The following is a 22,677-nucleotide window of genomic DNA, read 5'->3' as shown; positions in this document are numbered from 1 at the left end:
GAGCCAACTGCCACTGAATGGCAGGAAATGGAGACGCTTTTTCTAATTTTAACTTTCTCTAGGAATGCACTTGCTCTAAACATGTGGGCACAGTCTCCCCAGACCCACATTCCGTCAGCAATCACCTCCAGAGCACAGAGCCAAATGCAGACTGAGAGCGGCTGGCGGGCGCGTCCCCGAGCCCGAGGTCCAGCGTTGACTCACCGATTTCTCCAAACTGAGAGGTGGACGCCAGCTCCTCCAGCAGAAAGTACTCCCAGGCCAGGGGGCGGCCCACAGGAGACCCAGCGGCCAGACTCGCCACAGGGAGTAATAATTACGGTAAACAGGAGCCTAATTTCACAGGGACAGCCACCGCCACCCAAAGACTGGACCTCAACCGGCCAGAACTGGAACCCTCGAAAGTAATTCTGCAAATGAGCCCCCAGAGACAGGATTCAGCATGTGACTTACGGGCACCGTGAAAGTCTGCGTGGCCAAGCGGCCAACGGGGAAACCTGCAGCACTCCAAGCAAGAAAGGCTCGTTTTCCAGAAAATTCAAAGAAATCCTCCAATTCAGTAAGGAGAAGGAGTTAAAAACCAGGAAAGAACCTTCACCTTGGAAGCCCCGGGGGAAAGCGGATAAACATTAGGTTAGAGTGATTCGTCCAGAAGAAAGCATAAATTAGAACAAATCAGACAGCCTCTCCCTTCCATCAAGACCTCCCTCTTCCCAAAATGAAAAGTCCAACCACAGGGAGCAGGGGTGGGGGTGCAGAGCCCCCCGTGACAGGCTCCCCGAGGCAGCCACCAACAGCAAGGGCTGTGAACAAGCTCCAGACCTGAGGGCAGAGGGAGGAAGTAAACAGGGGTACAAGCTAGAAAGGAACTCTCAGAAGATCACGCACCGGGCACCCCGTGCTGCGGAACACGTAACCACACGTGACATGCCTATTTCACGGTTTCTATGGGTTGGGGATCCAGATGGGCTTGGCTGGGTCCTCTACTTCAGGCTACAGTCAAGACCTGAACCATCCGAAGGCTCCGTACTTACTGGCAGCTTTCAGGCCCTTGCTGGCTGGGCCTGAGGTCCTTGCCAAGTGGGACTCTGGGGACGGCATCATGCTTGCTCAAAGCAAGCACGAGACAGAGACTGTCATCAAGAAGGAAGCTGTAATCCTATGTAACCCAACCATGAAGGGACGTCCATCAGTGGGCGATCCCTATCAGAAGTGGGATGCCAGGCACGGGGAGGGATTATGCAAGGGTGTGAACATCAGGTGGGGACCCGTTGTCAGGGTGGGCCACCCACAGACCAGAAAGCCCGGGCTTCCATGTACATGCACGTCGCAAGCATGAAAAACGATGGACAATGCTTAAGGACCCAAATTTACTGGCTATGTGAAGAAACTGTAAAGAGCAGGGGAAAAATCACCAAGTTCAAGTTAGGGGCTACTTAAATGCTTATGCTAGACTGGGTAAAATACACTGGGGGTACGGTGAGAGGACATGGGCACTGGGGGCAGGGGAGGCAGGAATTCAAAGCTGAACTTCCACTTCTCAGCCTGGGTAGTGGCTGTACAAATCTCTCCAGGCGTTCGTTGCTTTTGTGATTTTTCTGTTCATCTGCAACGTGTTCTTTGTATTGACTCAAGATTTAGGGGACCCCATGGCTGGCCTGCTGGCACCTCGGGGAAGAGCGAGGAAAGGCACCCTCACACTGTAGCTGCCTCCCGTTCACCCTGCCCCACAAACAAAACAGACCAGCTTCCACGGAGAAGCAGGGCCCACTTGGAAATCCTTGTCCCCGCTCCTAGCAAACCAAGTTCCAAGGTTTCCAAGCTTTACCTGGAAGCCTTCTCCTCAGGGGCTAGATGATGACTCAGAATTCACTCCCACCTCTTCCCTGACTCCCTTCCCTGCAGTTTAAGGTGGGGTCAGAGGGCCTGCAGAGTTCAGGGCCCCCATCAGGCCGGGGGCTCTCCTCCAGGGCCCCGAAGTGCCCTGTGCCTGGTGGTAGCGGTGGTGGCAGTGGTGGGTGTTACCTCTTAAGACAACTGAAAACAAGAACCACCCCCGGCTTCGATCCTCATGGGAGTCACCCAGCCCACATCCTGTTTGGCCACAGCATTGATTCAAGCATGCCAATATTGCCGAACAAAGGAACTTTCTACGCAGGCTTGCAGAAGAGAGACATGACGTCTGCGGCAGGGAACCAGCCCAGCCAGAGCTCCTGCTCTGGTCAGTGGGCACAAACGGCCTGAGGGCACGCCAGCAAGGCCACCGAGGTTGGGGTGGGGCACAAGCAGAGAGCATCTGGTCCCTGAGCCCACGGGGTGAGGGGGAGGGGAGGCCTGGTACTCTGCATTGTGCCCGACACTGCACATCCTCGTCGTAGCAGGCTCCCAAATAGTGGCTGAGTGAACGAAGCCCTCTCCAGACGGCCTGAAGAAACACACACTGTGAAGGGATCCTCGGAGGGGGGCCAAACTGGCGGCAGCAGAGCAACCCCCCCGCCAACCGTGAGGCCCGGGGCGGCGGTAGCCACCCCGCTCTCCCTCCGGATCCCCGTCCAATGACCAGGCAACATTCTGAAAGGCAGGAAGGCACACAAAGGAATAAGGACTCTGGAAGTCCAGCCCCCTAAAACTCAGGCCTTCCCTGGGAAAATCCTCCACAAACCGCAGAGCCTGTTCCTCCTGGGAAGGGACCAGAAAATGTGTTCTCTCTAACGTATGGGATAGGCACGTAGGAATCTGCGCCAGCTTCCCCCATGATGGTACCAGGAATGTTGTGGTTTTTAACCGAAATGTGCCATGAGTTTCGGCTGGGGACGGAGACACACGGACCCGGGTTTGAGAGGCAAAGGGAGGCCAGGGGAAGGACCTTCTGGAGAGCCTGGCCAGCCACAAGGGGGTCCCCGGTGTGGTCAGGACCCTATAAAAGGGGCCACCCTGGCTCTGGGTCACCTCACATTGAGTCCTCAGGGCACAGGAGAAGGGTGGACCCCAGAGGCCCACAGGTGGCTGGCGCTCCCTAGCACAGGGCCCATGAGCTCTGGTTCAATGCACGTGAGTGTGAACCTACCAGCTGGGAACGCCATCTGTGCCCCCCACCCCCTGTCCCAGGGCTGAGGCGCAGACTCAGGACTGCCCAGGCTTCAGGACTGGGTTCCCACCCCCGCCTGCCTGCAGGGCCTGAGCAGGTAGGAAAACCTCCTTCCTCTCTGAAAAGGGTCAAAAGTGGTGTCCACCTGGCAGGGCTGCTGAGGGGGGTGACTCAAAGGTGTGGAGTGCTTAGAACAATGCCAGATCCACAGTCAGAGCCACCTCGGTGCTCACAGGACAGAATCCCATGTGCACACACATGCATGCACACACGGTCCACTTTGGCCACTCCCTGCTCTCCTTCTCCTCCCACCTGCCACCTCCTCGTCTCTTTCTAGCACTTTCTAGCACAATCTCCTTCCTTTACTCAGGCTCAGGCTTAACTCCCAATTCATCCTTCTAATAAAACTTCTGACAAGTTGTCAAACAGGAGCCCTCTCCTCCCAGGGGGCACCACTACCACCAGCCCAGATGGAAACCCTGAGGGATCATGGAGTCCCCTCTCCCGCCCCCTCCAGACCTCTGGTGCCAAAATCTGCATTTTAAGAAGATCCCAGGCTGATTTCTGAGAAGCTCCGGGCTGGGAGATGGCAGGTGCAGCCCGAAACCAGCGCTGGTCTACATGCTCTCAAGTCGGGTCCTGTAAGAAAGGCTTCTTGCCTGAGATTCTGAGCCCATAAGTGTGTGCATGTGTGCCCTTGGTGGCCTTCCCAGTGTTTGGCATGTGACACTGTTCGATCCCTGTGCCACGACTCAGTGTATAAACTGGAAACATCAAGGGAACAGAGGCCTCCAAGCACCCGAGTGCATTCTGTACACACTTTAATCGGCTGTCTCCAGAGGAGACAATCTCATCCTGTTGTCTATGCATCAGCCTCCTGTTGCTAACAGGATTAGCGGGGCCGCCACCCCAACACCTGCCACCGGGCAGAGCCGGACGCTCTGGACTCTGAATGTCAGAGCAGCTTATAAATGGGCCCATTGTCTCGACGGCCCTGCCCCCTTTCTCAAATTCACCTGGCAAAAAGATGATCTGTGTCTGTGTTTGGAAGCCTCCCTCATTGGCCAGGAGAGCGGCTCACACCTCTAAATGTCTGGGCCAGGAGAGAACAAAGAACGTGCTGGAGGAAAGAGCCCAGCCACGGCCTGACCCGGAGTGGACCGGGCCCACTGCACTTGGCTTTGTAGAGAAGGGCTGTTTCTGGCCAGGGCGTCTCCTGGCAGGGGGCGCCTTGGTAGTGCTGGCCAGGGCTGGCAGGCCACCCGAACCCCAAAACCAGCTGTGGTGGGGCCTCATAACGCAGATGTGCCCGCAGAGGGCCAGCCCGGCCAAGAGCCATGCTGAGGAACCCTCACTACCCACTCGTTTCCCTGACACTCTTCTGTCTATTCTTAAAGGTAAACTGTATTTTAGAATAGATGCAAATTTATAGAAAAGATGTGAAGATAACACAAGGAGTTGCCATATACCTCCCGACATACAGTTTCCCTGTTACTAACCTCTCACACTGGGATGACACATTTGTCCAGAGGATGAACGGACACAGACACATTATCATTAACTGAAGTCTGTTCTTCATCCAGATTTCCTTGGTTCCCCCTCCACTGTCCTTCTTTGGTTCCAGGATCCCATCCAAGATACCACGTGACATTTGGTCTGGTCTCCCAAGGTTCCTCATGGCTGTGACAGTTCTATTTCTGCCCCGCACGCCCAACCCTCACCTGTCCAGGCCCCAAACCCTGCAAAGCGCAAGGTGGCTGCTGGCTGGGCCACGCTCGGCCTGCTCCCAGAGGCAAGGCCAAGATGTGTGCCAGACGCATGTCACACGCGCCTGTAATCAGGGTAAGTTTTATGATTATCCCCATTACGAATTGCCACGCGTCCCAGCCGGGCAGGCCTGCTGTGGTATGAACCATATCCCCCTCCGGGGTGGGCGCAACCGACTGGCTCGGATCTACCTAATTCCCTCCCTCCTCCCACTCTTGGGCCAAAAAGCACCCCAACACCACCCAGTGAACACAGGGGCTGCCACGGAGAGGGAAGAAGCAGCAAGGAGCCCGAGAAGCCATGCCCAGAAATGAATCCCTTCTTTATTTCTGAGCTAGGGAAGCTCGTCCATGCCAGCAAGAGCGGGAGCCCCTGGTTTCCCTGAGCACCGAAAGGGCAAGTCCCTCAAAGTCAGGACTGCAGGTCGCTGTTAGCCCAGAGCCCCGTGTCCACAGGGTGAGGCACCCCACCCACTCTGCCCAGCGCAGTATCTCACCAGGAGAGCACGTGGGGTCAGGTTCCCCGCACTCACGGATCTCTCATCTAGTTTCCCCATGGCTGGTGAGGTGCTGACCCACAATAAAGGAAAACATTCCTTCTTGGAGGTTCAGGCAAAGTTTCCCAGCCACACCTGTCAAGCTGGACCCAGAAAAGCACTTCGCCAAGGGGCTCCCATTCCATGTGGGCGGTACTACCCATAGGCCCCCCCAAATCCAGGCTTCGGAAAGGGGAGCAGGGCGGAGGGAAGTGAGAGAAAGCATTCACCGGCCATTCCAGAGGGCCCGAAATGTGTATTTCTTCCCCTGAAGTGGGAATGGCCTCTAGGCTGGTGCTGCCCCATGAGAGGTGGTGGGTAACGCTTGGCTGGCTTGAATTCAGAACAGAGGGAGCACTGCGCTGTTCCTGCCGAGCGAGGGTGTCCGATGTCGCTGGGGACGCTTGCTTAAGTCTTGCCCGCAAGACTGGCTTGAGCAGGCAGGGGTGGGTGAGCTCCTGCTTTCAGGCAACGCGGGGCGTGAAGAGGTTCTGCCAACGATGCCCCCGGTGAAGACAGCACGCCACCTCACGCCTGGGCCACCTCACTCCTTGACGGTGATGTCACCCAGCGCGTGCAGGGGACGTCAGTCGAGCCGGCCAGCCCGTCCCCACCAGTGCTGAGTGAAAAAGCAGGTCTGCAGGACTGAGTGTGAATGACCCATTTCTGAAATAATGTCCAAGTGATGTCTACGCAGCAGTGATGGAGCTATAGACTGTCAGGTGACTTTTTTTTTTAATTTATTTGACAGAGAGAGACCGCGAGAGCGGGAACACAAGCAGGAGTGGGAGAGGGAGAAGCAGGTTCCTTGCTGAGCAGGGAGCCCGATGCGGGGCCTGATCCTAAAACCCTGGGATCATGACCTGAGCCAAAGGCAGATGCTTAATGACTGAGCCACCCAGATGCCCCTGCCCTTGTCAGGTGACTTTTAATTTCTTCTGCAGGCTGCATTTTCCGAGCCTACCACGGTAAACACGGACCGTGCGTACACAAGCAGACCTGACAATGACCAGATGGCTTTCACAGGCCCTGGGCAGCTTTGAATCTCAGATTCCAGGTCCCCAGGGCGATGTGGGTATTTCACATGTTCTTCCTCCCAGTGGACTTCCGTTATATGGGTTCTTTAAACAATCTGCAAGGGGAGGGAGGTGGCTTTCTGGGAGTAATGCTAAGCTCCCCCAGCAACTGTGCGATGGGAGAGAAGCCCGGACACCTAGGACAATTCACTAGCGTCTTTGTTTTTAACCCCAAGCCGTGTTGGTACCTATAGAGTAAAGAAAAAGGGTTGCTGAAAACCGTTTATGGAAAATCTAAGTAAATAAATGCCATTTAGAAGGAGCAGATGAGCCAACAAGCACGAAAAGACACTCACCGTCAACACTCATTGATGCAAATCAAAACCACAAGGAGGTATCACCACACCTGCCTTCAGGGGGCTGTTACCAAACTGACAGGACCCAGCAGTTGTTGGGGACCCCGTGGAGCTGGAACCCTCGTGCCCCGTAGCCGGGAATGTAAAAAGGTGCAAGCTTTGTGCACACGGCGTGGCAGTGCCTCGAGAAATTAACAACGGAACCGCCAACGTGACTCAGCGAGCCCACCTCTTGGTACGTACATCCAAAACCATCGTTGAAGCAGGGTCTCAAAAGGTATCTGCATACTCCTGTTCATAACAGCGCCATTCGCAAGAGCCAAGAAGCGCAACCGCGTCTGTGCGCAGACGATGCATCAAGAACACGGGGTCTATCCTCGCCATGGGATATTATCCTGCCTCGAAAGGCAAGGGATCCCGTCAGTTGCTCTTGCACAACGCACTCTGAGACACTATGCTGGATGAAAGAGGCCAGTCCCAGGAGGACAAACACTGCGCGATTCCACCCACAGAAGGGAGCTAAAATGGTCACGTTCATCACAGAGATCAGAGTCGGAGAGCAGAAAGGTGATTACCGGGGGCTGGAGGGGAGGGAGGAATGAGGAGAGGTGGTTTGATGGGTAAGTTTCGGTTTTGCAAGACAAAAAAACGTTGTAGGACGCTGCACAATAATGTGCATACACTTTACACGATGGAACGGCGCACTTAAAAACCAATCGAGATGGCAAATTTCATATTATGTGGGTTTTTTTACAATTAAAAATAAACAAGTTGTTTTGTTTTGTTTTGTTTTGTTTAAAGATTTTGTTTATTTATTTGACAGAGAGAGAGAGAGAGACAGTGAGAGAGGGAATACAAGCAGGGGAGTAGGAGAGGGAGAAGCAGGCTTCCCGCCGAGCAGGGAGCCCGATATGGGGCTCTATCCCAGAGTCCTGGGATCATGACCTGAGCCAAAGGCAGATGCTCAACAACTGAGCCACCCAGGCGCCCCAAAAATAAGTAAGATTTTTTAAAAAAGACAGAGGTCACAGGGCGCCTGGGTGTCTCCATCACTGAAGCGTCTGCCCTGGGCTCCGGTCACAATCTTGGGGGGTCCAGGGATCGAAACCCCGTGTTAGGCTCCCAGCTCAGTGGGGAGGCTGCTTGTCCTCCTTCCGCTGCCCCTCCCCCATCTCGTGCTGTCTCTCAAATAAATAAATAAAATCTTTAAAGGGAGAGAATAAGCAAGAGAGAGAGAGAGAGGGAGCTCATGTATACAGTAACCTACTTTATCTCAGGATGCTTCTGAGTAAATGTCTATCTGGAAACACCCGGCAGTAAAACAGACACAGTCTTTATGATTCCCGCCCGGTACCCGCAAGACAGGTCTGAAGCAGTCACAAAAAAACCCCTCCGTTCCAACAGTTTGAGGTGGCAAAAGTGACCTTGCTCCCCCAAAGCTGATAAAGAAAAAACACAACTCTACCTACACGCCACTTGGGAACACACAGACACAGAAACCTGAGAGGTACAGGTCAGCAGAATCCACCGCAGCCCAATGGAATCGGCCCTACAAGTCAAGGTCAGTCAAGGTCACGGGTGTGGTCTAGACCCTGGGAGAAGAGAGACTCATGTCTCACCCTCTTCCTGTCTGTAACACTTGGAATTGTTACAAAAGCACTTGTTATTCTTGTAATATGGATTTAGGTATACCAAAAGCTTAGAAATATCATGTCCGGAATGATAACTGAGACACATATTCCAATGGGGGGTCGGCGGGGGGGGGGGGGGGTCACTCTAACCTGGTGATTTTCCGTCTCAGCTGGGCAGTCACTTTAAGATGCTTTTAAATTTAGAGAGGCAGAGGTCCCAGCTGCAGACCAAGTGACTCTCTAGAGGAGGGACCTTTGCAATAGTTTTAACCCTGACAGGTCATAGTCTAAACCTGCTGACGTTCAGAGGTATGCCAAGAACTCCCTTACCTTCACAAGAAAAGTAAGGATGCTACCTGTGCCGGGTCTCAGCACTGATGCCGGTGACCACGGAGTTCTGCCCGGAGCAACCAGAACTGAGACACCGGGACGCCGAGGCTCACTGTGTGTGTGTTTGAGAGAGACAGATGCAGCAGGGAAGGGGGGATATTTAGCCTTAAGGCCTTGTGAGGAGAGGCCCACCAAGCAGGAGCCAGCAAAAGCAAGGGATCGGAGGTCCAAACGCACATCACCTCAGGGACCACGATGGAACCTTAGGGACCGGCTGGGGATGCAGGGAAGAGCAGGCTGGAACTAAAACTACTCAAAGGCCAGACAGCCAGTCCCCCAGGCAGGCCACGCTACGCTGAAGTCTGGGCTTACTCCACAAACCCATGAAGGCCTCAGAAGTCTGTAGGCCACATCATATTTTCAGTTCTTGGGAAAGAGCAGAGGCCCCCCGAGGAACCGTGTCCACTGTGCATGAAGGAATCAGTGAATGAACGGCGGGGGTGGGGGGAGGCCAGGGTTACAGAGTCACACCACTCACAGCTGACGTCAGCATACACAAGGCGTGACACAGGACATGACACAGAAACCCACCGGGACCCGTATCATGCAGTGTCCCCAATACAGAGAAGAGAGGGCTTTGAGAGTCCTAGGGTGGTGGCTGGGGCCCAGACCCTCACTGTACCCCACAGTCATCCCCAGATGAAAGCATTAAACATACACAATGAAAACCATACGCACACAAGACTGCAAAACCCACTCAAGGGATATCCCCACGCAACAAAATCTGGGTAACAACAGACGCAAAAACACACACGTCAAAACGTCTCAGTGAAAACCGGGCCGTGGGAAGAGGAGAGCTGAAGGATGGGCCAAGAGTCTCCGGTGGCCCCAGGAGCGGAGTCCATGAGAACCAGCCCTGCACACACTCCTGACATGCCCCAGGTGACTCCAGCGGGCGTGTCCTCCGTTACTGACCCCAAACCAAGGAGAAAGGGCTCCCTAAGAGGGCCGAGAAGCAAACGCTTCAGATCGGGTGGCAACAGAACCAGCAGTAGCACCATCACACCGAAGACCAATGGTCCAGAAACGGGGCTTTCAGCCAGTGAAAAGAATCGCTTATGCACAGCATGGAATCCAGACGACCCACAAAGAGCGGCAGCTGAGTGTCAGAAACCAGGACCTGAAACGCTGAACACACGCTAAAGAGGATTTTTACGCTGACCAAACTGTGAAGTGACAAAAAGATCTGATTATCATGTTGAAGACACGGTCAGCGGTAATCCCGAGAGAAGGACAGCCCCGCAGTCGTGTGGGGCAACGTGAGCCCAGCTCCCGAAATCCGATAGTCCCACAGCTGGCACATATGGCACCTACCGCAAAGCGCAACATCATCAATGAGCTGAATTTAATCGACCCACAGCCAACTTCCTGTCCTGGAGAAAATACAACTGCCGTGAGAGTATCCAAGGAATAGTGGAAAACACCGGAGGCATTCCTACAGGCTGTATGGAGCCCCAGTGCTTCCATAAAGGGGACGAAAGAGGGAAAAACAGAAAAGGAAAAACATTAAGTACTTGAAAAAAACTGACTCCTGGGTTGAAGAGGATATTAAAATAGGAGCTAAAGACTCCTCAGAAAAAGCAGGGTCCTGCTGGCTCTAGGCAGACATCACGTGACGATTCCTGGCCAGGGGTGGGGGTGGGGGGGCAGACCATGAAAACACAATTGTAACCACGGGTCCCCACCAGGGTTCTACGGATGCTGCCCCTTCTGTTTATTCCCTCTGGTTCAAATATTCTGGAACTTTCCATCCATCATCACATTTACCACAAAGCTAACCTGAGTTCCAGACCTTCTGGGTGACTACAGCCTGCCATTAGTTCCATCTGCCATGGCCCGGGACCTGGTGGAGGGAAGGGCCTGTGGGGCTCCTCCAGGGGTGGCAGGAAAAGCAGAGGTACCTTCACCCCTTTGGGCGGAAGGGCTTCTCATACTGTACTAATTCTTAGTTCAATACATAGGGGCTAACCAGAAAGGCACCACAAAATGGGAGCTATCTGAAGGCAAACTTCTTAGGTATGAAGACTCATCTCTGAACATCTACCACTCAGGGTCATGAGGATCCGTGATTCCAGATGATCTTAAACAAGAGTGCGGTACGCTTTTGACAAATGACAGCGTGGATGGAAATAAGGGGGACATGGTCCCATGGCCGTTCATGACACGGGAAGGCTCATGAGCTCCCCACCCTCTCGGCACTGGGGTCCCCCCCACCACAATCCCCATCCTCAAGCTTGACTCCTGCTGGGGGACTGGAATCATCCAGGCCACCCACGTGGCCATCACCTGCCCATTCCCATCTCACCTGAGACCTCACCCTGCCTGCTTGCTCACAGCAGCCCTCCCCACCACGCTCCCTGGTCTGGTTCTGGTTAGTTAGCACCTTGCTTGCCCCAGGATTTCCCTGCCCTGGGGGAGACCAGGCGCCCAGTGTGGGGCAGAGCAGGGTAGCAGTTGATAGTCTGGACCCAAACATGGCTTCTACACACACAGCTCAGGCAAGTCCGCCACCTTCCTGGTGCCTCAGTTTCCCCCTGTTCCACAAGGACAGTAAGAGTCCCTCCCCACACGAGTTGTAAGGACAAAGCCATGGAATGGCACACAGCAAATGTCAGTGACGACTTAACTCCCACTATTAGCTATGAGTACTATTACAAGCATCACTTCTCTGCATTACGCAAAAACGCCCAGGAACCACCCGAAGAGAGGGACTACAGAAACACAATTTGTTAGTGAAGCAGCATTCCACAGCTTCACAGTTTTTTAATATTTCTATTATCAAGTATAATGTTCGCTTAATTAAAGAGGGTGTTTACACTTTCTCGGCCAGGCAGGAGATGTTCACACTAATTTGACACCAGGACTACTTGCTGTCTATGGAAAGGACAGTCATTTCTGAAGTTTCTGAGGATCCTTACAAGTCAGAGCAATACACGGGGGTCAACAGACACCCCCCCAGTGTGGGAAGCACGATGGAAAACGAGGTGCCTATCAAACCGAGTCAACCCCACAGCAGTGCTGACCCCAGCTGCGTTCGGCAGGACACGTCCTGGGCGGAGCCATCCTCGGTGATCTTAGTCCTTCCGTGCCACGGTCCACGCATCCACACCCACCATGGCACATGTAGGCCCCTGCGTCCACGGTCACGTGTTTCAGTAAGCAGCCCCGCCACTTAACACGCAGGCTTCAGTGCCGCATAAAACTAAACTTTACTCCCCACGATTCCAGATTCTTGCTGGGTCCGTGGACCCATTCATGAGCCCCTTGGGTTCGGTGTCAATGGAGGGAGCTGGGGGTAGACAGGGGGCAACCACCCCAATCCTCGCCCGCCAATTTTCACATCCAAACCACTATGATTTCTGTGCACTCCCTTTCAGGCCTGTCTGCGGGCTCCAGAGAGCCGCCTATCTGCAATTCCCAGCAGTAAAATCTGAAGGCAGAAGACAGCTACAAACAACCTGACATATTCAAAGTCACACTCGTTCAAGTTCTTCCCATAGTGCCTAATTCACAGTCCTCCGCGAAACCATAAATTGGCATTTTGTCCTGCACGCCTCATTCACCTGTTACTCCGGGCCTCCAACACCGCACTCCCCTCGGGGATCACTGCCATTCTCTCCACGTTCCTGTTCATCAAAATAACCCGGCTCCTTCCCAGAAAAATCATCAGGCTCCCAATTTAGCAAGCAGCCAATTTCTCGACAATTCCACTAATGACAAAAAGGCAGTGTTTATGACCTCATGCTCTAGCTCTTAGATATATTCTTTTCACCTTGAAAAAGTCATGGTTTTACTCCAAGCACGCTGAGGACAGCTGGTGGTCCTCCTGGGGCAGAAGATGGCATGGAAGATACCCCCAAATAGAACCAGGATTAGCCAGCTCAATGTGGGTTAAACACAGAAATCCGCTGGATGGCCAGCAAAGCCGCCACCTCCCAGCGGCTCAGGCCCCTGTGGCCTGAGAAGCGGGCTGCTGGGAGGGGAAGGATGGCCCAGCCTGGTGGGTTTCAGAACCTGACAAGGAGAGCCAGGGATTGCCTTGACTGCCGCTCTGCGTGCCATGGCCTGGGGGCACAGGTCAGAGACAGATGACCCCGGAGAGGTGCTCTGATCTGCTTCTCAGGGCCCCTCCAGTGTTGCTTTCACTGGAAAATCTCACCTTCTTTCTCAATACCTTTTCCTTTCTGGACTATGAAAAAGCTGGGGCTCTCTTAATCAGACGGCTAGCTTAGTTTCTGGTGTCATTTTATTAACAAAAGTAACTCTTAACACAGTGTAGAGTGTCATTCAATCAGATGATTTTGTGAGACCTTCCTAGTAAGTCGGGAGGGAGAGGCAGCCATGTGGGTCACAGGGTGGAGTCCCGGGAGCCCCCCAGATGAAGGGTGTGGGGAGATGTCCAGGATGAGGGGCGGGGTCTTGGGGCACCTCCCTGGTCCCTTTCAAGCCAGGACTACATGTTGAATCAAGTTTTTCCAGTGCCTTAAGGTTCAAAACTGAATGAAGCCCAGAAGGACTGCTCCATCCAGCCACCTGCCCCTCGCATCCCCTGACAGGTGCTTCCAGAAAGCTGTCACCTCGCTGGGTTTCTGGCACTAACCCAGCTACCCACTACCCCCCAAACCCTCTGCAGGTGCCTGCCCAATTCTTTCATCCCTCACTCAGTGGGGCTCCCGCAGGAAGCATGTTCTGACCCCCCAGTACACCTCGGAACCCTGACCTCTCCTCCTGGGTACTGGCAGCCACTTGCCTGGACAGAGGCCTTCCCCAGTGGTTTCCCCATCCCCTGCCTGGAACAGAGCGGGCTCCGTGCGATCCACCAACAGATCATCAAAAGGGCAAGAGGGCCAGGGACAGTGTCCAGACAGTTACAAAAGGCTCAGCTCTCAGACCCAATCTAGGGGCTCCCTGCCCCCCGGAACAAACCACCAGTGTGAATGAACAGTCCTCCGGCCTTCCCGGCAGCCCCCAAAGTGCTGCCTCATGTCACCATAGGTGAGCGGTGACTCATGGACATGGTGGTGCCAAGACCGGAGGCGGCAGCCAGGGCCCTCTGCAAAGCCACGCTCAGGAGGCGGGCCAAAATACATTCCACCCATAATTTAGTTTTCCTCTCTGGACAGAATGGAGAAGCCCTGTGACACCAGACCGCAGTTAGAAATCAAATGATGGCCTCCCTGTCCAGGGAAGGGATAAAAGTACCTTCTCCTCCTAATGAACCTGGAAGTTGTAAACCAAGTCTGGGGCGCTGCCCTGCGTCAGATCCAACTGCAGCAGCCCTCCTCGACAGAGTGGACCCCAGACACCTCCCCACGCAGCACCTGACACCAGGAAGGCTGTGACACCGGGGACAATGGACAGTGACTGTCCTTCCTGAAGCTGACCGCAGGGAAATCATCAGCCCTTCACTTCGAGGAGGGAGGGGGCCCTGAGGACCTCCGGACAGAAACACCTCCCAAGAACATACCATGTTCTAAGACACACACCTTCCCCCATAGGTTCATGTTTCTGAAACTGGTGAGTAGGTAGGGACACTTGGGTGGCTCAGTTGGCTAAGCATCTGCCTTCGGTGCAGGTCATGATTTCAGGGTCCCAGAATCGAGTCCGGCGTTGGGCTCCCTGCTCAATGGGGAGCCTGCTTCTCCCTCTCCCTCTGTCCTTCCCCCTGCCTGTTCTATTTCTCCCTCTATGTGTCAAATAAATAAAACCTTTAAAATAAGAAAAGAAACTGGCGTGAAAGTGTACATCTTCAAATTGAGCTGTGCTTTCCCAACCCCACCCCGAAAGCTCACAATGCACAGCCCGAGCATTAGGACAGCTGGAATCAATCCCCACAAATGGGGTACCGGCATTTCTAAACCTGGTCTTAAAGTTCACCCAGTTGAACACAACAGTCATGGAAACTTTTCCCAAGATCACTGCCTTTGGAGACTTTTCTGAGTAGTGACTACACATTCATCCAACTATTAATATAATCAGAAATTCTTTGTAGAATTGAGCACAATAGTGTTAAAAAAATGATTCCAAGGAAAAACTTCCACGTATTGAAGGACATATGTATCGAGATGTTCACTGAAGTGCTCTTTATAATTTCCAAGTGACTGGGCTGTCTATGAATAAGGATTTGTTAAACAGGCTGCCTTCTGGAACCATCCGACAGTCATTTGAGGATCCGAATCTGTGTTTATTGATGTGAAAATAGGTCAACCATAATTTTAGATAAAAAGCAGTTTTTAAAAAGTGTAGCATTCATTCAAAAGATCCGTATGAAAAGAATTGCTATGCACAGAACAAGTCCCCACTCTTTGATCCTGCTTTGTTTGGAAGCTTCTAGACTTCCATGTGACAACACTGGAAACTCAGACAAAAAACGTCCAGTTCAGACCAGACTGGTTCTCATAGGTGGCAAGGTTCCAGCAATGTGAACTTTTTTCTCCTTTTGCATTTTCTAAGATTTTTAAGATGAACGCATAATTACCTGGGTGATTAGGGAAAAAACTCAAGTGGAAAGGTTTTTCTTTTCTTTTTTACGAAAAGGAGGAAAACCAGAAGAAAATATTCCCTAAACAATCTGCTTACCCAGAAAGTACCTGTATCAAACACAACGTGCTTCTCATCCCCTGCTCACCGTCAGGCCTTGGAACACCCAGACCCGGGGGCCTCCACCAAGCAACTGCTGGTCCCCGCACACTACCAGCCAGGGCACAACCTGCTGACTCTATCCCTTGCATTTCCTCCTGCTCCCAGAAACCTGAGCAACGGTGCAAGGACTGGGAGAGCAAATCCTTACTGAGACACTGACCAATACATCACGCAACTCGTCTGTGCCCGTACATATTTCAGACGAGATCGGGCGCGTTCAGGGCGGTATGGCCATAGACTGTGCCCGTATATATTTCAAAGGTCAAACCGAACACCTAAAACTATCAAAGCCCTGCACCCCTATTTAACGCAGATGGTGAAACACCGCAGAAAATCTCTACTTACTCAGTATTTAAGAAAAAATCCGCAGTGCACACAGGACTCACAAAAGAACACCCCAGGACAGGTATGGGGCCCAAAGCCCAACATGAGGGGATGAGGCGGTGAAATCCACATCTCCACGCTGACATTTCCCGGCCCCCGGAAGTTAAGTATCTACAGCCACCATGTTACCGAGGAGAAAGCCGGGTCTCAAGTCCAAAAAGTCATCCAGGGTCAAAATTCGAAGGAAACAGAAGTGCAAGACTGGAACACAGACAGCTGTGTGGGACTGAGAGAGAGAGCGAGAGAACAAGTGGGCAGAGCAGCAGGCGGAGAAGGAGAAGCTTACCCCCCCACCCCACCCTCTGCACAACTACTGGCTGAGCAGGGAGCCCAATGGCGGGGCTGGATCCCAGGACCCTGAGATCATGACCTGAACCGAAGGCAGATGCTTAACCCACTGAGCCACTCAGACGTCCCTAGCCACTTAATTCTTAATAAGGATTTTCCTTGAAGCACATATGACTTCTGGTTGTGCGAATCCGACTATTTCCTCACAGATCAACTGAAAAGAAAGAGCCATCTACAGGAGACTCCGGCACAGGGCCTGACACCGAGGAAAAGCCCAATAAATGGGTAAAACCACAGAAAAATCCCTATGTGAAGAGGTGGGTAGGAGTATTTCAAGTGTGTGTGTGCGCACGTGCGTCCTCAAATAGTAACTATGATTCTGAGAGATTAGCATCTACATGTCAAATTACCTGAAACTGAATTTCTCAAGCTCTTAAAATGTTTATAAACAGAAGACAAAGTGAAGGAACCCATGAAGCTCCTGCCCAGAGGAAAAGGAACACCTGCCCCCCCCTCCCCTTCCTCGGGACTGGCTGGGCCCCATCAGCTACAACGAGGGTTATGGAGTACAGAAGGTTCCCTGGGCATCTCTCTTTGAGACCAACACACGCTCTTCCCCACGTGAACAGCCCCAAAATCACAGGTGGTTCTAACAAAATATAAGCCAAGTACGTGCACTACGTAAACCCCAAGAACTCATTTCTGATGTGCACCACCCAGAGTCCGCATCCTCTGACAAGGGCCTGAAAGGTGAGCGAAATGGGAAATCTGGGTTTCCCGGTCCAGCACTACAAATGGAAGACTATCTATCCAACAGCTGCAGACCAGCACAGAGCCAGGACCCTGAGGGACAGGGCTCTCCTCTTGTGAACGTCTTGAACACTGATTTCTGAGACCACAAAGGGAAAAAAAAAATCCCAACTTCTAAGAGGGGTAATGGGATAGGGGTCATGGGGAGGATCGGGGGCCAAGACCAGAGCCGATGGATGACTGGGTTTACCTACACCCACCGTCCTCACCACTGTCGACTGAGCGATTCTGGTCTTCGGTCCTGGGCCCAGGACTTCTCGTGAATTATTTATATGGATTATATCGGCTCCAGTAATTATTTCCAGTGAAATTCCAACCCAGTGCTTTTATTTCCCATTCACACAAAGGACACATGCAAATATTTGACTCCCCTTCTCAAAGCGACAATTCTCAGGGTAATAAAAAAAAAAAAAAATACTGGAATGCATCTGCACTTTTTTTTTTTTAGGATATTCCACTTACTTCTTTGTATCTAAAACCTACTAAAAATTCAAATCCTTTCAAAGCGGGCAGCAGAGTAAAATGGGTAAACAGAGGCGGGGTGAGGCTCTCTGAATGAAACGTTAAATGTCAGAGTGAGGGGGTGCCACTTGACAGAATTTATGAGTAAGCTGATTACTATTCACAGGCCAGAATTCTTAAAAGCCAGAAATTACTTCTGTCACATATTGTGCACTTGGAACTGCTAAGACGTCTAAGAAGAGAATATTAATGGAGCTTCCGAATGGTTATACAGTAAGTCGCCCCCTGCGGTGTTCACCTTGGTCAGCCCATCTCCACCTGTCATTTCTCACATTCGTGGGACGTGCTGTCTAGCACTGCAGATGTGGCCGTCAGTAAAATGTCACTGGTGACCAGTGGCGCCCAGCCTAGCAGGACAGTGTTCGTGCAGGAAGCAGCAGTCAAGCAGCAGTCAGCTCCCAACCTCGGGAGTCAAGGAAAGGTTTCTTGAAGTAGCCTGAATTAGGTTTTAGGGGCCAAGGACTCTCCTGGCCATAACAGCCTGAAAAGGCATCTGGGGAAGTCTTTTAACCTATTCTTCCTGAAGACAACCACCCACGTCCATCTCCTTCCCCTGCAGGGCATGAGGCCACTCACTGCCCTGCACGGCTGTGGGCTGGTCCCCGGCATCCCCGGCCTTCTGTGCGACCCAATCCTGGGTTCTTCCTGTCTCAATACCATCAAATGACAGTCCTAATTCTTTTATGTGAACATTTTCCCATGTTCTCTATTTTTCCTAGTATCTTCCAACTACCATAACTGTACAGTTCTAACAAGCCAAACCCAGTGGCTCCTCCCTGTCCCCTCCTTGTTGCTTCTCTGATCAACCCCACAACTGTCCTGTTTGCACTGGGCTCCCAACGCCCTTCCTCTACACCCCCACCATATCCAGCCTGGCTGTAGGGACACACCCCCTGCCTGTTCTCCCTCCTCCAGCTGCTTCTCTGCTCCCTCTCTTTGGCCTTCATGCCCCATCTTCTTGAGGTGAACTGGAAGCGTGCTCCCAGACCCCCTGGCTCATGCTGAAGTCTCCAGGGAGCTCTTCCACACTCGTGGGCTCAACCCCAAGGAAATGAGGCCTGAGCTGGCCCTTTCTCGGTCAGTGAGGCAGACCCTGCAGGTGAACAACCCCAGGGACCCCTCCTTCAATTCTGCACCCCAGGGGCCTGGCTTCCCTCTTGCTAGTGTCAGACCTACTAACAGGACTGGCTCAGATGTTTAAGGACACTCCCCGCTTCCCACGTGGCTTGCTGCCTCCCAAGGAGCTCTCACATTTTGCAACAATTTTACTGCTAATTGTGGCAGAGAAAAATAATCCGAGTTATGTATGCAACCAAGCGCAGACTGACAAAACCCTTAACCAGGGAGCTTCTCCTGGCTTCACTTGGGTGGTCCCAGGAAGCTCCTCTAGACTCTGGTTCTCTGCTTTAACATCAGAGATCAGCTCATCAAACCAACCAAGTAGCGGTCTCTCCAAGGGCAGAGCTCCTGGGTTCATCCTGACCCCCTTTTTCCATGAAGACCCTTTCTGTTCTAGACCGGCTAGAGCTACCAAGGAGGAACAAGTATGTGGATCACGACCCATGCAGAGAAAGGGTCAATGGAGTAACATCGCCAGTTGGCAATTGGAAAGATCTGGGCCTCTGCCTGCCTCACCTGGCCCTGAAAACCTTCCCTGGCTCCACAAGGGGAAATCGGCAACTCCCTCCCGACCTCCGACACAGAGTCTGCCCTGTGTCCCAAACCACACTTCCGGTTTCCTTTCAACAGACACCCTCCCCCAGAGTAAAGCAACCTGGATACATAGGAGAATGGGGATTCTGATGGGGAGGTTTGGGGAACTGTCCAGGTCTAGGCCCCGCCCTCAGAGATCTGCTTTCCCCTGGGGATGATCAGGCAGGCAAAGATGGATTTAAAAACAAAAACAAAAACAAAAACAAAACAAAATCCACCTCCCAGGTGATTTCAACATACAGTATGCTTTGAAGCTGGCCAAAGCTCGCCACCCAATGACATCTGAATCTTCTCCCTGCCCAGCTGCTGGGCAGCCTCGGTCCCTGCAGAAGCCAGGCAACCATGTGGCCCCCTTTGTTAAGGGGGGCCGGCTGGTGGGCTCAAGGCAGTAAAGGGTGCAGCTGGCTCTCACTGGCTCACATGGGTGGTTCAACCGGGTAGCTGCCCAGGGGCCACAGCGGGGCTGTTTAGACCACACCACTGAAGCCAGCAGGTGCAACGGTCACGGCTCTTTGTTCCCCTCCTCTGAGCTGGTTTATCAGCAGACCACATGCATAAGGGCCTCCGACACTGGGAAGCCAGGGAAGGACACCTGTATTCCCTTCAGGCCCCGAGAGACTAGAGCAAGCTTCCTGGTTCCTAAAAATGGGGCAGGGCTTCCCTGAGTCCCACAGCCTGGGGGAAGGGGAAGGAGGGAGAGAGGAGAAGATGAATCACAGGAGTCTGGAACCACAAAAATCCTTCCACAGGAAGTATTCTTTTCAATTTGTTCAGAAGCGTTGGGCTAACAGGAGCCAGCTGAGATTTTCTCCAGAGACTGAGCTTTTAATGAGCAGATAAGAATAATCTCCTGAGTGTGTCATTTATTTCATTGTGAAGTGGAAGGTGGAATCCTTATCTTACACCTACTAGAGAGACTGCCCGTAATCTTTATCTTATTCTCATGACCTCGGTCTGCCCGGAATACCCTCGCTTCAGGGCACAAGGACAGACTTCACGGGGGCTCCTGTCCGTGTTACCCCCAACGGCAACACCTCAGTCTTCCAAAGGAACCAACATGGACTCTGCAGAAGACAGGGAGAGGGTGCAGATCCCCGGGAATAAAGGTGGAACTGGCTGCCTTCCGCTCAGGCTGCAAACATTTTGCAGGTTTTAAGGATTTCGTCACCTTCAGAGTGCAAGTTCTGTAACTGTGTAAGGAGGCTTCACGCACCTGTCTTCGTGCACGAGCGCTTTTGATGTCAGCACCTTGGGAGATGTGAATAAAAGTGCGGGGTTTGGGCAGACACAGGTTCGATTCCCGGCTCCAGCACTCTGGGACCCTTGTGCTGGGGGACTACGTAAATCCTCACAGCTTCTATGTATGAGGGAACCCTTCATGATTTTGGTGAGGGTCTTAACGTGTGCTTGCCAGGCCGGGTGCTTCGTAAGCCTTCAGCAAATGATACCTCTTTCTAGCCCTAAAATATCCCAAATCTCAACTTAAATTAGGCGAACTCCTTCCTGAGATCCTACTGGCTTACTGAGGAGCCGGTCTGAGCAGGCGCTAGTCCACCTTGGGGAGGTGGGGGGGGGCGGGACTGATGCACTCTGTGGGATCCACCCTTCCCCCTTGAAACACACCGCTCACCCCTTGATTTCTAAAATACCTTCCGAGAGCCCTGGCCTTCAGAAGGCTGAGTATTGACATCCTTTCCCTTAAGACACTGGGCCAGATGGCATCAGGTGCTGTTATGTAACTCGCAGATACCCCCGGGGGCCCACTGAAAAGCAGGCTCAGGCTTCCTGAGAGATCCTCAGTAAGTAGCAGGATTGTTCCCTGGGCGTTTGGGGACTCGGTGAATTATTCTTCTATCACTCCTCCAGAGGGTGCTGGCGGAATGCGGGGCTTCTATTGTGCCAATCCCTGAGAAGGTGGGCAGCCCAGCTCAGGCCCCCACACAGGATGGCCCCAGGCTCCCCTTCTGGCCAGGAGCAAAGCCGGCCAGAGCACTCTGAGTGAAGTCTCCATAGCTGTTCGGTGACCCTTCCCGGTTCCGGTTCCGGCGAGTCAGGCGCGACCTCAGGACAAAAGAAGTCCGACTGCCCTGCTCCAGGGCCTTCGGAAATATCCCAGGGGCCTGGATCGAATTCTCAGGAGAGAAATCACACCGCCATCCAGTACAGATGCGGGATATGAAAATAACAAAGCTAAGGAAAACCCACGTGGCTGGCCCAGGGCCCACTTGCTAAAACAGCAGCGGCTAATCAGTCAAAACAAGGCTGATACCTGAAACAGGGAGCCAGAGAGGTCTGCCTGGAGTCAGGGAGAAGACCAAGGGTCGAACTCCGTGCCTCTTAACCTTGCTTGGGCCAAGGGCTCCACTAAGAATCAGAGGGAAGCCAAGCGCCCTCCTCCCACAAGTAACTGGCGGCGATCGGAAGATTTAAATGCGGGAGGGGCCTCCCAAGACCCAAGGGCAAAACCCCATCCACATTAGCATACCTTATCAACAGACGAGAAACCATTAGAATAAGAAAAAGTCTGTTCCAGCAGCCACAGGAAAGCACTTCCAGGCTGCTGGGTAACCAGAAATCAAGTTAGCAAACAACAGCAAAGGAGAAAATCCAGGAAGACTCCCTCTTCCTCCCTCCACCGAGAAAATTAAGAGCATAATACTAACTGGCAGACAGCCCAGTTAAGGACACTTAGCAGCAACTTGTCCAGCCCCCTTTCTGGGTCCTTCTGGAAATCCCCCTGTGTCTGGACTGGGATCAGCCACCAGACCTCGGGCAGATCAAAGTGCCGGTGGGATCAAACAATAAAAAAATGAAAACTATCAAATGACAGACTGAAGCCCCGCAGACCAGCTACGGAGGCTCTTCCAGCAAGGCTCGGTTTCACTGCCGGGGGAACAAAAGGCAACCTGTGTGAGCCTCTCCCCACTGGGGATTTGCATACCTGAAATTAACAAATGGTGTGAGTCTCTATCCATTGTTGGAAAGGGCCACGGAGTGTGGTGCCTGAGTCCTGGAACAACAGGAAAAAATTAAAGCTCACAGAAGCTTCTCAGGCACCACAGATCTGAGCTGCTCATTGTTCATTTCGTAAACAAGCGAGCCATAAGACAAATCCCTGGAAGCCAGGTTTGTTCACTTTCCGAGTCCTCCCAGAACTAACTGTTCCCTCCCAGATCAGCATGGCCTTGGCATTCCACAGATGGACAAGCATCGGGCCTGGGCAACGGGGGACCTGTCCCTTACCCTCTCCAAGTCCACCCATATGCACAAATCAAGGAGGGAGGAGGCCGACTGGGGAGTGCGTCTCCTTCTAATCACCCCCCCCCCCACCTCGTTGCACAGAATGCAGAGCCCAGAACCAGGAACGCTCTCCAGGCTTCACCGGACATTCCTGGAGTCTGTTTCCTGGTCAGGAGGGCCAGGTGGAAGGTAGACTGTTTCACTGGATGACGACAGCAACGTGGAACAGCAAAATGCTCCCTAGCCCCTTAAAGTACAGTCGCTGTCCATCCAAGGATGTCAAAACGCTTCACAA

The 22,677-nt window shown here is 52.8% G+C and overlaps 1 protein-coding gene across 4 annotated transcripts in view; it reads right to left on the bottom strand.

Annotated features, from left to right (window-relative positions):
* SH3BP4 (SH3 domain binding protein 4) overlaps positions 1-22,677 on the bottom strand; it is an 82,927-nt gene that overhangs the window by 58,688 nt on the left and 1,562 nt on the right. The gene's annotated exons all lie outside the window — the stretch shown is intronic.

Source organism: Lutra lutra, chromosome 3, assembly GCF_902655055.1.
Source record: "Lutra lutra chromosome 3, mLutLut1.2, whole genome shotgun sequence".
Classification (NCBI taxonomy): domain Eukaryota; kingdom Metazoa; phylum Chordata; class Mammalia; order Carnivora; family Mustelidae; genus Lutra; species Lutra lutra.
Note: the sequence above shows the minus strand (reverse complement) of the source record. Positions and strands in the feature narration are given on the sequence as shown.